This window comes from Echeneis naucrates, chromosome 2, assembly GCF_900963305.1.
Source record: "Echeneis naucrates chromosome 2, fEcheNa1.1, whole genome shotgun sequence".
NCBI lineage: Eukaryota > Metazoa > Chordata > Actinopteri > Carangiformes > Echeneidae > Echeneis > Echeneis naucrates.
Genome location: NC_042512.1, coordinates 9,515,489 through 9,531,071, shown reverse-complemented (window position 1 = coordinate 9,531,071; position 15,583 = coordinate 9,515,489). Strand labels below are relative to the sequence as shown.

General features: G+C 42.0%; 1 protein-coding gene, 1 long non-coding RNA gene and 4 other non-coding genes across 6 annotated transcripts in view; 2 read left to right on the top strand and 4 right to left on the bottom strand.

Moving 5' to 3' along the window:
- LOC115052583 (NACHT, LRR and PYD domains-containing protein 3-like) overlaps window positions 1-15,583 on the bottom strand; it is a 111,704-nt gene that overhangs the window by 66,423 nt on the left and 29,698 nt on the right. The window lies entirely within an intron of this gene.
- On the bottom strand, window positions 1,905-1,987 carry trnal-cag (transfer RNA leucine (anticodon CAG)). The gene has a single exon. It is a non-coding gene; the product is annotated as a tRNA-Leu (tRNA).
- On the bottom strand, window positions 3,406-3,478 carry trnak-cuu (transfer RNA lysine (anticodon CUU)). Its single transcript has one exon. It is a non-coding gene; the product is annotated as a tRNA-Lys (tRNA).
- Window positions 3,813-3,894, top strand: trnal-aag (transfer RNA leucine (anticodon AAG)). The gene has a single exon. It is a non-coding gene; the product is annotated as a tRNA-Leu (tRNA).
- On the bottom strand, window positions 6,926-6,999 carry trnan-guu (transfer RNA asparagine (anticodon GUU)). Its single transcript has one exon. It is a non-coding gene; the product is annotated as a tRNA-Asn (tRNA).
- Window positions 9,280-15,136, top strand: LOC115052610 (uncharacterized). Its single transcript, XR_003841376.1, has 3 exons — window positions 9,280-9,532; window positions 12,255-12,358; window positions 15,074-15,136. It is a non-coding gene; the product is annotated as an uncharacterized LOC115052610 (long non-coding RNA).

Sequence of the window (15,583 nt, the reverse complement as noted above, 5' to 3'; positions counted from 1 at the left end):
TAGTTCACTTGTTGCAGTAATCTCACTACCTCTCACATGCTAAGCAAGCACTCTACCATTTGAGCTAATTCCCCAGCCTTCAGCACATGTTCTCTAAATGAACCCAAAGCGGTACCGTGATGCATATACTGATCTTTATTTGCACGTGCACAGTGTGATTATATATATTTTTATTTTGGCAGGTGACCAATTGTTTGCTAGTTTGTTCTCACAACTTTGGTAGCTGTGAAAGTATCTCCAGGAGTAAAATGATTAAATCAATACCTCGTTTTAATTGACAATCTCTGTATTATATCAGAGGCCCTTTGTGGTGCATATACTTATCTTTATTTGCATTTGTATCTGTATACACACACACACACACACAATTTTCCAGCCCTCATGGTTCTTGGGGAATCCATACATGTGGAAACCCTTCTCGGACTGATTGGAGCATCCAAACGCTGCACAGCCAACCATGGTATGCTACTGATCTACAAAATGTTAGTTGTTACCAATGAACCATGACACAACTGAACATCATCTGTTTCCATAATCTGACCCTGTAACTTTTGTTTTGTTTGGTCAACCCTCACATACGTTTAATTCAAAGGTTATCTGGACGTACTGTATCTTTCTGTTTTTTCTACACAAGACTTCAGCTCTTTGGAGATACGGCAACAAGAGAAGGCCAAAATAAGTAACTTAAAACTCCAATACCAGTTAGTCAGAAAAATATGATGAGCCAAGTCCACTGTGACAAAGGATTTTCTTTAGCATAAAATAAACTGTCACATTAATGTCCTGAATGTGCTGTGTGTAAATAATGAGGTTCATCATTGAGTCCTGAGATCCACTGTCAGGGGACTCCAGGACACGTGTCAAACATGACGAGGTGGCCGAGTGTTTATGGCGATGGACTGCTAATCCATTGTGCTCTGCACGCGTGGTTTCGAATCCCATCCTCGTTGGTGGTTGCTTTAGTCTGTCTAAGTTGCACCCTGTTATTCCAGTCAGAATTATCCTCAACGTCAGCTGGTTAGAGCGTGGTGCTAATAACACCACAGTCATGGATTTGATCCCCATACTGTGATAAATGACAGGGAGGCTCACGGCTCCCTTCGATAGCTCAGTTGATAGAGGCTTACAGCTGAAATCCTTGCTGCATGCTGCAAATTTGTCTGACATATAAGCTACCTTTTTAAAAAATATCTGAATTCCAGGAAGACTGACTGTACATCTGAAGGCTCTGTGTTAAAATTCTGTTGGGATCAATGCTGGTGCTCTCCAAGTTTGTAGGCTGCCTTTTTGGTGTCTACACGGCCTCATGGATTTTTTTCATGGTGTCAAAAGAAGACACTCGAAAAGCAGCATACAGTACTTGCACAGACAAGGTAATGTAGGGAGGAAAGGAAAGAGAAACATCACGTGGTGTGTGACTTCACTTCCTCTGTGGATAAACAAGGAGAATAAAGTTGTTTCCTAACAGCTTCTATCCAGAGACCTTTAGTTTGTGAGGTGAACATGACAATTTTTACATATGTTGGATGTTGGCAACTGGCTCCTTTGCATCAGTTGGGAATTGAACCCAGGCCTCCCGTTTGGCAGGTGTGAGTTCTACCACCAAACCACCCAAGCTGACTGAGAGTCAGTTCTGCCCACATATCCACCGTATTCGCACTGGAGATGGTTTTGTGGCATCAACGATGTCTCCCTTGATACTGGAACCTCAACCCAGCACCTTTCTCTGTTTGCATGTGTTGTTGTTTCCATTGTTTCCATTTTCGAAGGACGGAGTAGCAATATTTCGACATGTCAAAGGAATTTTGGTCTTTTAAAAGTTTGGGTGGTCAAGAATAGACCAAAACAACTTTGTCCTCAAAAAACACACCTTGCTGCAGTAGAGGTGAAATGAAAGCAGTCTCTGTCAGAAGTGGGATTTGAACCCACGCCTCCAGGAGAGACTGCGACCTGAACGCAGCGCCTTAGACCGCTCAGCCGTTCTGACGACAAAAGCCGCAACAATAGCCAAAAAATTTGCTGAAAAATTAGCCCATCAAAAGACAGAGACATGCAGAACTTTTCCTGTTGCAGCCTGCTATTCCAGCGAGAGTTATCCTAAATATCTGCCTTTAAGGCCATCGTGAATGATTTCTAAATATCTTTGAAACCTGTTGATGGTGAACGCAGAGGTTGTTAAAGGGGCCTTTTCCCAAAGCTTAGCTTTCATGCCAGTACAGGGGAATTAGCTCAAATGGTAGAGTGCTAGCTTAGCATGTGAGAGGTGGTAGGATCGATGCCCACGTTCTCCACAACACTTTAGCTCTTTGTTGGAGATACAGCAACAAGTGAACTAAACACAGCAGGTCTCTGGGTGGGCTTTGGAGCCTTTTGGGAAACAGAAGCAGGACTGTTATTGTGTATGCAGCTTTGACTGTTTCCTTTAGCTTTCAGCTGATCATTAGCTGTGGATGGACCTGGTATCTGCTATCTGGATCTTTGCTTGGTTTCACCTCCTCAACCAAAGTTGAAGCTGTACCAGAAGGAGACATGAAGACTATCCAGATCATTGACAGGTTGGGGGAGAAAGTTAAGTTTTCACGATTATGATATCAGACTTCTGCAGACAGGATACTGAGATCGGATTTTCAGAACAAAGTAGCACAGGTAGCTTAACCAGGAAGAAGGATATCCAATACAGTAAGTTGGGGAGTCTGGGGTTCATGACCCAAAGATAAAGTTAAATTAATCATATCCAGAATGAAGAGCTCAATTAAGAATAACATTTCTTTTAAACATCTGACATCTGACATTACTGTTTGATAAATTTGGTGACAACTGCACTTTGGGTCCATCCATTTTCCATCCAAAAATTAGCCCATCAAGAGACAGAGACATGCGGAACTTTTCCTGTTGCAACCTGCTATTCCAGCTAGAGTTATCCTAAATATCTGCCTTTAAGGCCGTGAATGATTTCTAAATATCTTTGAAACCTGTTGATGTACATCTGAATCACATGTGATTTTGGAAATTCTTCAAAGCAGCTTCAAAGGAGGAGTTTCATTCTGTGAGTACTGTGACATCATCAGGTGACATATCAAAGGCAGCAGCTCTTCAGACTCACATCACAATAAGTTTTGTGTCTTATTTGGCTCCATTTGGTGAAAGCTGTGAATCGCAGGATTCAGGGGGAATACATCCATACATACATCTTCACTGAAATAATGACACCTGTGAGACAGCTCAAAGCTGTGTCCAAAGGTTTGGAGGAGTGAATGGCAGAAAGATGTCTTTGAAGCCATTTGGACACACAACCAGTCAGCGGGCAGCATTCAACCTCACAATATTTCATGTGGTTGTGGTTGAAAGCCGAGGCAGAATATTGGAAATGTAACTTTGGGGTCTAAAAAAAAAAAAACTGCTTATTGCCCAACGTGGGGCTCAAACCCACGACCCTGAGATTAAGAGTCTCATGCTCTACCGACTGAGCTAGCCGGGCTGCTAGAAAGTCAAAACATCCTCCAAAAAATCGCCAAAAATCATTTCAAAATAAAAGCCGGTTTAGATAATTTTATTTGTATCTTTAGCTCAGATGTAGCAAAGCGCAACAATGCTGTCAATAAGGATCTTTCCCATTTGGGTTACTTGAAGTGATGGTGGCCACTGATGCAACACTCCGTAGCAGCACCACTCTGATGTACAGGGATGTATTTTGGATCTGAAAATACCCCCAACGTATGTGGCTGACTATCATGACTCTTCATTTGCACATGCACAGCAAGATTATATATATTTTTATCTTGCAAAATGGCTTCCTTAGCTTCTGTTCACAGGGTAGTGTGGCCGAGCGGTCCAAGGCGCTGGATTAAGGCTCCAGTCTCTTCGGAGGCGTGGGTTCAAATCCCACCACTGCCAGTTTGTTTCTTGTCAATGAAAACTAATCAGCTAATTCGGGCATTTTTTTGTCTCCCTGTGAACAAAAGTTATAGAAGCCAGTGAAAGACGATACCAACACCAGGTGGGCTGAAATGAGAAACATCACAGTCAACCAGAGTTCTAGAATGTAGTTTGTTATTTGCATCACTGCCTCAGCAGAGGTGGGTTTTGGGCCCAGCACTCTTCCACTACTCCACTGCTGCTTCACACTCAGCTGTGAACCAATCCAATGAGTGCTGTCGTTCTCAGGCTGATGGTGCTGAAAGGAGCACATCATCTGCAAAATCCTCCAGATACTGACCTGGAACCCCTCCTCTTCACGGCTCTCAAAATAATTTTAATAAGAGTTTGGTCTAGACCTGCTCTATATGTATTTGACGTAACTTAACCACTCGGCCTCCTCGTCATGTTTGATACTTGTCCTGGAGTCTCCAGAGGAGACTGGGACCTGAACGCAGCACCTTAGAACGCTCAGCCATTCTGACGACAGAAGCTGAAAAATTTGCCCATCAAAGTGAGTCCAGTCATTCCAATACACAATGACCACGATCTGATAAGATCACACGGAGGCTTAGAGTTTGCACTTGCTCACACGTGTGGAGTGGACAAAACAGGTTGTCTACAGGTTAAGGGTTCACATTGGAACCTTCACTGTGTGAAAGGACAGATTTTCTTTCACCTCTACTGCTGTAAGGTTTTGGGACAAAGGTATTTTGCCTACACGCTCCCTGATGGTCTAGTGGCTAGAATTCGGCGCTCTCACCGCCGATACAGCAACAAGTGAGCTAAACACAGCAAGTCTTTGTTTTTTTGGATGGATTCATGGCAGAGGTTACAAAATTAAGGAGGTCAAGGAGGTCAGTGGATCAGCAACAACCACAAAATTACTGTTTCTCTTGTCCAGAGATTGCAATGATAATTTTGTGGTTCATGGTGTTGATGCAGAGACAGAACTTCACAACTCTGACAGAGAAGCTGGATGCTGCTGTTGTGCATTTAAACTGGAAAATAGTGAGATGACACCTGTTGTGTCATTCTTTATACTTGTCTATGCAGAGCGGTGAAATGGTCCATAGAAGTCTAATATATCAGTGAAGCATGTTAAAGGAACTGAGGTTCTAGTCCCAACCACTAAATTCTCATTATTAGGCTCGAATTCACGACCTTCAGATTATGAGACTGACATGCTGCCTACTGCACCAAATGTTTCAAGTGACCCAAATAGGAAAGTTCCTTATTGACAGCATTGTTGCGCTTTGCTACATCTGAGCTAAAGAGACAAATAAAATAATATAAATTGGCTTTTATTTTGAAATGCTTGTGTGGTGCGACTGCTCTTGTTCTTTCTGTAGCTTAAAGCGTTAACGAGTTGAAACGCAGCAAAACATATTAAATGATAAAAGTAAAAATACAAATACAGTAAAAAATTGGATGGTCCATGGTGTAATCGTTAGCACTCTAAATCTGTCATTCATAACAGTTTTAGATTTAATTAAACAATTCAAGATTGTTGTGTGTGTGTTGTGGATGAAAAATCTGCATAAAATGGGAATATGATTGCTTGACAATGAAGGGTTAGGACTGAAAACTCTAAAGCCTGTGGCTCCCTGTGGTAGAAATGGACAGCAGTTGTTGGACTAAAGATAACTCAGCTGTTACTGAATCATCTGTACAGGCTGACTGAGTACAGCTGAGTTAGATGTAACAAACTTAAGTTTCCAAGGAGGACTCTGCTAATCATGTTTATTAAATGTTGTTTAAGAACAGTTGAGTAGAGTGCTGTGGATGTGAGATGTTGTAGTGTATGATCAATCAGATCCTCTGCATATACATGTACATCAGAGTGGTGCTGTGGCTTAGCTGGTCAAAGCACCTGTCTCGTAACAGGAGATCCTGGGTTCAAATCCCAGCAGTGCCTCGTTCATAATGTAAGATGTTGTAGATCGGAAACACTGATACATGGGAAGTGCATGTTCTACCACTGAGCTGCATGCTCTGGCAGCATTAGCTAACCAGATAGCTTCTGAGCTCCTGCAACACCGATCTGTCTGACATTGATGATGCTGCTGAATTTAGGTCACCTGCACTTATGTCAACAGTCAGAGCTCCATACACAATAAGAGTACTGAAGAAAAATACTTTAAACATGAGCTCTGTGTCACATTCATGCAGCTTGTGTAGAAACAGTTCATGCCATCAGAATGAACCTTCACCTGTTCAGGTAACAGTTTGGTAACAGTCAAAGCTCCGTACACAACAACAGTCCTGCTTCTGTTTACCAAAAGCCTCCAAAGCCCACCCAGAGACCTGCTGTGTTTAGTTCACTTGTTGCTGTATCTCCAAAGAGCTGAAGTCTTGTGGAGAATGTGGGCATCGATCACAACAAGAAGGTGCCCTGTCCTTTGAGGAGGAAACTATCCAGGCTGGAAAATGTTGAGTCACGGGAGCTTTCCTACCTGTGGTTGTTGTAGCCGAGTGGTTAATGCGATGGACTAGAAATCCATTGGGGTTTCCACTGTGTGCTGTGCTGAAATAGCTCATTTGGGGGAGCGAACAAAAGGACCCACAACAGCTGCTGAAACCCAGGATTGAAACAGGGACCTTTAAATCTTTAATGTAACGCTCTCCCAAACAGGCAGGATCTCTGTGAGACACAAAAGGAGCAACATTTAGGAACATTATAGCTTATTATAGAGCCCACACTTTAAGAACGGCGGCCCTATAAGCATCCAACAGCATCACTGAGTCAGGAGCAGCACAGTGACAACTGTACACATTACTGGAGGAAGTGATAAATGACATTCTCCATCAATTTCAGTCAGTGAGGAAACATGTGAAGAGAAGAAGCTGCTCGTTCTCCTTCAACAGTTTGATCTGAGGAAAAGTCACTTCCTCTTTTCAGGAATCAACTTCTACCATCTGTCCACTAGATGGAGATAACTGAGCATCAACGTAAAAATCCTCCGGTCTTCCATGTGTGAACTATAATACCAGTGAATTAAACAAAGATCGTCCCTGGGTGGGCTCGAACCACCAACCTTTCAGTTAACAGCCGAACGCGCTGACCGATTGCGCCACAGAGACATGATGATCAGTTCCTGTTACAGCCTAAAACCATAAACTGAACATGAATCCAGCACTCAGCGTTACAGCAGCACACCTCTGTTACTGTGGAGCTGTGTCTCTTTTCTACTTTATTATAGATGACAGAAAAAAACTCCAGATAAGAAGCAGCTGTACATGCAGTGACTAGTTCTCCTGCTCAGGTATCGTCTCTCAGGGCATCGTGTGTTGTCTTTGTGTGTTTTTGTGTCCGATGCTTCACAGCTCACAGGCCAAAGTACGGGCTGGCCTTCATGGCTCACATGTACAGATGAGTTACCTCAATGTAAGTATCATCGGTACAGCACACAGCTGAAACATTTCCTGTTCAGGGTGGAATACGGCACCTCGCTCAGTGCTTGTCCAGGCAAGAAAAGGTTCAGCTGCCAGCTTGTTATATCAACAATGTGTCACATTCTAAAGCAAAGTACTGCTGGGATTTGAACCCAGGAGCTCTTGTATAGTAGACAGACACTTTGACCAGCTAAGCCACAGAACCACTCTGACATGCATGTATATACAGAGGATCTGGTAATGGAAGTGTAATGTGTATACTGCAGCTGAGGTTGATGGTAAAGTGGTTGGTTTTAATGTAGGACTCTGCATCTACCTGAACCTGTTTGACTGCAGATGTGCATTTTCATTTGGACCCCAGGAAGAGTAGCTGCTGCCTCAGTGACAGCTAACAGGGATCCTAACAAGTGATAAACAATAAACAGACATTTCCAATCATCATCAGAACAGATAAAAAACTTGATAACATGGACCACTTAAGTTGGCGACAGATAGAACATCATGTTACTTGATGTTACTTCATTACATTTGAAAATTGTAAGCTTGGTGTATTTCATTGGCATTTTTTGGGGGGCAGGTGGGACTTGAAAATGAATCCTTGTCAGAAATGATTGAGCAATAAAGAACAACGATAAACGAGGGGAGAGGGGTGAACAACATTAATGGGCTGGAAAACTGTATCTGTCATAGAAGAAGACATTCATAAAGAGTTAAAGCAAATTCATTTCAAAATGTCATATGAGGGGCTCGTTCAGGATTTGAAACTGGGAACTCTTGCACCCTGAGTGAGAATCATACCCGTACACCAACAAGCCCTGGAAGGAGGAAATGTTGATAGTGTCCATGGTTTTGCACACCACAATTGTCATCCAACAACATAATATTCCTTTATTTTGTTGTTTATGCCTTTATTGCTCACTGCTACAGTTAGTAAAATTTAAAACACATATGAATTCTATTTTAATCTGTTCATTTTAAATTCCTGATCTGGTGGCAGCTGCAGCTTTTTTCTAATGTTAAAATGAATGAAGTCAGATTTTGTTGTCTGGTCCTCAGCTCCAGGTGGAGATTCCTTCAGTTTGTGGAGGATTTCAGTGAAAATAAAGGATGAGGCCGTGTTGTGTGTGTGTATATATACATATATATAGTGGCAGCATAAAGACTGGGTCCCGCTGTCTTACTCAGGCTGAACTACAGCGTCTATTCACGGGCGCGATCCCACTACTGAGCGGCACGGGGGCTTTGACCTGCTCCGTGTCCGACCTGGGCCGGTGCACCCCTCCTTAGACGACCTGGTGATCCCGGGCTCCCCCCGGAGCACCATATCGATACCGAACTTAGCGCGGACACCCGATCGACATAGTCCGCTGCAGCCCAGAGCTCCTGAGCTCAAACGCTCCTCCAGCCTCAGCCTCCCGGGAACTTGGATTACAGGCGCGCGCCACCGCACCCGGCGAGGGACACACTTCCTGATCGGACTTTTAGCCTTTATGGCAGTGACGTCACAAAAGGCAGCAGCGCTTCAGACTCACACATCACTTCAAACCTTTGAGGAAGTGACACACAACTGTGAGGAGCACACGTGTTGACCGACACAGACGTGGTTTCAGAGACAAACAACATGGCAGTGAAGCGCACACTCTTATTTTGAAGGACAGTATTTTTTTTTGTCATGCTTTCTTTTATTCTTTTGAGTGTTAATATTGTAGGAAGGAATTTACAGTTACAGATGTTGATGTTCAGGTTTAAAACATAGACAAATGCCGGGAGGGAGGTCTGCGAATCACCGGAAGTAGAATGCATGTTTTATTTTGTAATCTCCATTTACCGTCTTGCGCTGCTAATTACTTCCTCTTGAGCGCGACTCTCCTTCCAGAAAATTACGCATTTCTGATGCTCTTTGTATTTTTTTTTTTGATCGTTTTTGTTGTGCAAATTGAAGTAAGTTAAATAAAAATACTTATGAAGTTGGTGTAATCACAGAGTTAAGTTGTAAAACTGAATATTTTGTTATTTTCATGCATAATCTCGCCAATTAGAGGAGAAGTGGAGAAGCATGAGTTGCTCGGCTGCTACTTAGCTTATAACGCCAGAGTGTGCTATTGAGACTGGATGCTAACAGGAGCCATGTAGTGACTGTGTTCATGGTGTTACAGAGCACAGAGGGCATGTAGGAGAAAAACCTGTCAACACCTGTGAATGTTTCTTCTCCACAATGCAGGTATGTGAGTTTATGCAAGTTATTCTTTTTTAGTGTTCTTAGGTTGATGTACATTTTATTTAGTTGGGTTAGGGTTAGTTGTTTGTGCTCTGAAATAAAGCTGGTCCCTTCCGGGTACTTTTCCTGTGTGAGGGGAACAGATGAGCACAGGTGAACCCCATGTGAGGGTCAAACTCACAGCTTTCATATAATGAGACTGCAACATCTAGGCCTGGAAGTCAGCTTAAGTAAGAGTGAGATGGAGGAGACCTGTCAGTGCTGCTTTTCATGTAGAGCAGCTCTGTTTTAAAAAGTTGGAGGAAAAAGTAACATTGCATTGCCCGGAAATCAAACTCATGAAAGTTCTGCAGTTCTCTATCAGCAGCAGCAGGTACTGCTGTGAGCTTCATCCTCTCCCTCTTCCCAAAACGGCCACAGTGTTCAAACTCACACAAGGAAACTGTTAGAAATTCGATGTAAAAAGTGTGACAGTGTTAACCCTAACAAAGGTGGAGCTTATGTTTGCATCTGTGTGGGAAAGAGCAATAGAATAAATGAAAATAAAACAGGTTCTTGTGTGGCAGATGGAGATTCTCTCCCCCTCCTCCTCACTCAGCTGACAGCAGGCTGAATCCCATCAGCTATCAGGTCCCCTCTGTGTGTTTACGTGGATCCTCCGGTTCCTCTTCCTCACCTTCACAGTCCGGTGTGTGTGTGTGTCCTGCTGTCAGTGTCAGTGTGGCTCCCTCCTGGGACCTCTTGAATGCAGACTTTTTTTTACGGTCTCCTGCTCAGAGCCCGTTCAGCCTCTCTGTGTTGTGAGTTGGCAGTGCTCCCTCTCCTCCTCCACGCTGTTGGAAACGGCCCTCTGCCCAGTGGCTGTGCCTTCTGTGTTTCACAGTCAACAGGCTGCTGTTTTGTTTGTCCTCTCCTCACTGTGGCTGAACTAGTCTGGTTCCTGAACCGAGCCATGTTTCAGTGGGTTTATTTATACCACCTGCTGTTAGTTGTTTTAGTTTAATTTAGTTGGTGGTATTAATATGTTCTTTTCATATTGTTTGTTGTCTGGGAGTTGGTTGACAGAGGCTCCACACAGGCACGTCCTCCAACCCCACTGTTTTCTTTATTGATTTGATTGGATAACTGTAAGTGTGTTCTTTTGTCATTTCTGTGAGGATTAGGGTGGGCAATTGATTGACTTTATTTGGGAGAACTTAGTTTTGTTTGTTTAGTTTTTGGGGTGTATTATTTAGGTTAGTTAGTGTGTGTCTTGTGTGAGTATGTTTTGAATGTGTGACCTGCGCCCAACCATTTTTCATGTGCTTCATATGTGTTGTGTAGAGAGGGGTTAAGTTCATTCATTTCCTGGGTCTGAAGCTCCTCCAGATGATGTTTTTGGTCGACAGTTAAATTTTCCCAACACTATCCCATCCTTTGCTGCAACAAAAACAATGTTGGCAGAGTGAATCTTTGCTCTTAAGTTCTCTGAAGGTGCATTCTGTGGTTCGTCCAAGTAAAATGGATAACATGTTGCTCATGTTACCACATTACCTCTGACAAGATGACTGAGAAGCTTCAGGTAGATGCAACACACTAAGGTAATAAGGCTGGTTTGTCTCTAAACCTGAGTCTGTGACTTCAAATGAGAAGAGAACAGGAAAGAAACAACCATGGATATACTTTCTGCCCAAATGTGTTTTCACAATGCTTTATATGCAATACAATAAATATAAAATATCTATTATATTTATTTTGTGTTGGGTGTGTTTTAATGCATTATTGTGAGTTTCCTCAAGAATTCTCAGTGGCAATGAGAAGCAGTTATGTATGTCATGAACTGAAAGCTGTTTAATAATGTTTTTGTTTTTGTTAGCTCTGCCATGGGAAAGATCATAAATGCACGCTATGATAGAATCAACACAAAGCCCAGCTCTACCCGTCTGCTGCACCCACCTAATCAGTGCAACCATCTCATTCCACTCATTTTCTGTCAGATTATCTTTAGCATCATGCATTTCTGGCATTTTGTATTTGGTTTGCACCTTTAACCGCTAGTCCTATTGAAGCAAAAAGTCGAAATTTCAATACTAACTGACTGTAATGGGTGTTCGGTCGAACCCAAATACAGTACAGACTGAGATCAAAGAAGAACAGTTCAACAGTTTATTCTGAAGCTCCTCTGGTGAGGGAACCCAGGCAAACAGGGGAGAGGTGAGGGGCCAGCAGCCAGAGGAGTCAGAGACAGATGGTGGTCAGGTTATGTGGTCAGAGACAGGCAGGGTGAAATCCAGACAAACAGCCTGGCAATGAATATGACAAAGCTTTGCAAGATGCTCAAGATAATCTGGCGGAAAACTGGTGGAATGAGATGTGGGTGCAACAGGAGAGTAGAGCTGAGCAACTGGGTGTTTATCTACCTTCCTTCCTATCTCCTATTTCCTATTTATCTTCACTTTATTCTTGTTTTAATATAAGATAGGATTCACGGAGGAAACTAAGATATGAAATCAATAGACTTAAACTAGATTTTTTAAGGTCTTTAAATGATCACAACAAAATAATCTTCAATGAAAGAAATTTTTATCAACTTAACTTTCATGATGAAGGATAAGTTGATTTCCTTGGGCTGGTATGCAGTGTTATCGTTGCGCCATGATAGAACAAACATGTCTGAACTGGTCGGAAATGTTGGATGAACTTGGGTGAGTGAATTAAACTCGTCTTGTTGATGTTACACTCTCAGACACCTGGACTGACGAGGGAGAAGAAGCAGCTTCGTCTCTTCAGATGTTACTTCGACACATGAAGCTGTAAAGTGACTAAATCAACCTGAAGTGAGTTCAGCAGGTGAGAATCTGTAAATGTCTGAACTGGATCAGTGTGATCACATTGTGCTCTTTGACACAGATTTTCATCTTACTTTTGGTAGCGGATTGATTGTAATCTTTTTATTATTGGACACTCTTCAGAACTCATCGACCTGTTAACTAAGAGTCAGTGTGGACAGAGAGGAGGCAGCTCTTTCCTCTACTGAACGGGACAACAATATTCAGGAAAACGTGTGACGTAAATAGTTAAAATAACATTTAATAGTCGGGATCTGAATTACAGAATGGTAAAGAATTTAAAACAGGCAGAAAAACTGTGAAGCGCTTTTTGATTTTTAAAGTTAGAGGGCAACAGACATGCAGCCATCGACACTGCAAAGATTCTCACTGCAGGTGAGAATCTGGATCACTGATCCAGAACAGAACAAACATGTCAGAGCTGGTCTGAAATCTTGGATGAACTTGGCTGAGTAAATTGAACTCTTACTGTTAATTGTACACTCTGAGTATTTCCAGATACAAGGAAGCCATTGAAGGTTTAAAGCAGCACTCCACTTGTTGGGGATTATCTAAGTATTATTAATTAATTATTTGTGGGAATTAAATTGTCACAAGTTGTTTGCTCAATAATGTGACATGAATTAAATCACAGCTCCATCAACACATCCTACAGTCAGATACCACCATCTAGTGGACAGACAGAAGAAGCACCATCAGATCTGAGAAACATTTCTATGAAACTTCCAGATTAATGACAGGTCAGACTAATTTGTGTATGAAGTTGTGGAGGCACACTATTCAACCCTCCTATTACTCTCAAATATTACTAACACATTTCACCCTTGGGGTCAATCTGACACCAGGAATATTTGTGCCAAGAAATTGATTTACAGATTTTCAGGCCAAACATTTAAATTAGAAATAATTTATCTTGAAAATCTTTCATCCAAACCTTTTCTAATTTGGGATGAACATTCATGATTCTCAAACAATGAGACATAGTGATTAATCCCCCACCCCTCTCACGTACCCCTCCTTTTTTTGATTATCTAGATTTGGGACAGGCAGTGGCAGAGTTAGTTTTTGTGTTTTGTTTTGGGGTTTTTTTTGTTTGATTTTTTTTTTTTCTCCTTTTTTGGTGTTTGTGAGGGGGTTTGCATATTTGAAACAGAAAATCATAATGAGAACATCAGTCAGATAGTCAGAACATGGAACCGCTCTTTCTGCACACAGTCAAGCTTCTAGTCTGGACTACTTTACACAGGATGTGCAGAGTGTGTGCATGCTCCTTGCAGACATGTTTGTTGCATAACCGGTGATGCTGGTCTAAGAATTTCGGGTGGGACAAATCTGAGACCTGCCACATTTCTCGCCTGCGGTTTGTACCATTGGAGGAGTTGGGATGTTTGTCTCTGTCTGTATGTCCTTCACAATAGCTGCAGCAGCTGTTGATGCTCTTGGAAGGCACCGTCTTCTCTCAGTCTGAGGTTTCACCAGTGCATTACCAAGCTGCTCCAGGAAAATCCTCCTTCGGCTAAGTTTTCCCCTTTTCCAGTCCTTGTTTATTTCACACCATATCACAAATGCATTGTATGCACTCACATTAATCATGTGGAAGAAGATGACAAGGGGCCAACAGGCAGTCATGCGTCGACAGTTTGATTTGTAAACTCCTGCCAAAATGAGCAGGCTAATATAGGTTTCCAAGTCAACTACATCCAAGTCTTCCCCATACACACGCTTCTTCTCTAAATTTGTCATCCCAAGAACAATATTTTCAATTGCTGGTGTTATGAAGAGCTCAAATGATGACTTGATGTCTTCAACACGGCTGACTGCATATCTGGTTGGGCCTGGAACCATTTTGATAATATTAGCAGCACTAAGTCTACCCTGCTGTTGAAGTGGACAAAGGGACCATATTTTCATTTTGGAGGGGATCGTGTCGCTGGTGGTTGAGTGACAACAGGAGGGTCAACACTCTCATTCCCATCAGATGAGAATGCCTCCAAATCAGGGTCCTCCTCAACACAATCCTCTGTGTCACTTTCACTGTCAAAGAGCTGTTCCAAAACATCCCATTGACAGTAAACCTTTTCCCAGGGAAATATCAGCTCTACTTCAGCAGGGGTGGTCAGATTGACCCCAGAGGAATACCAGTGTGTGCAATGTGTGTTCAGCACTTCGAAAAAATGTCATGATAATTTTATGCTTAATCAACTGCACCCATCAAATTAGGAGAAGTCATGGTCATAATCAAGTCTATGAAGCAAAAAAAAAAATAAATTAACTATTGTTTTTTGAATGATAAACATTGAATGTGGTCAAATTGACCCCAAAGATAATAGGAGGGTTAAATAATGTATCAAATAAAGAAACAAATGTTTAAGGTTCATCCTAAACGTCAGATGAGAGAACCACCTCCTCTGATCTTGGTTTTCCTGACACAGGTCAGAGTGTTTTAAATGTAACTTTTGTTTTTATGTATTTTTTATCTTTTACTTTGCTTCTGGAGGAATGATTTGGTCGTCAAAATGTATTTCATTAAAATTCTGTTCCTTCAAATGTGCCAACCTATGGTGATCAAAACTGTGTCAGGGATCATTAATTCTTACACTTCATGATTGAGGAATGTTTCTGTTAAAACTGAATCTGACTGAAATCAACAGAGAGAGAGAAAATTGTTGTAATTGTGTCCTGTTGTAATGAAGCTTTTTGTTGTGTTTGTGTGAAGGTGGAGCCTCAGCTATGAATCAGTGTGAGGACAGAGAGGAGGGAGCCCCTCCCTCTAAAACCACTCTGTGTGGGGAACATGAGAGTCAGACCAAAGCTCAGAGGTGAGATGAGGATCTCTAACTGTCCATCTGTCAGAGCTCAGCACTCAGATCACTGCTCCATCATTATTCACTCTCACTGTCAATTACATTTTTTACTCCAGCTGTTTTCATTTTTGTCCTTGTCTCCATTGGGATCTCAACCAGAATGTGGAGATTCATTTATTCATATTTGCCAGTCCATCTCAGGACCAACACACAGAGACAGACAGGACAAACAATCTGCCACACTCACACTCGGACCTACAGACATGGCTGTTATTTTTGTTGTTATTGTTATTATTATTATTTTTTTATTATTATTATCATTATTCAACTTGCACGTCAATAATACTTGCAAAACACTTCACTTTAGTCAAATGAAAAACATCCAAACAGTCAGTGTGATATGTAAATGTCATTAAAATGAA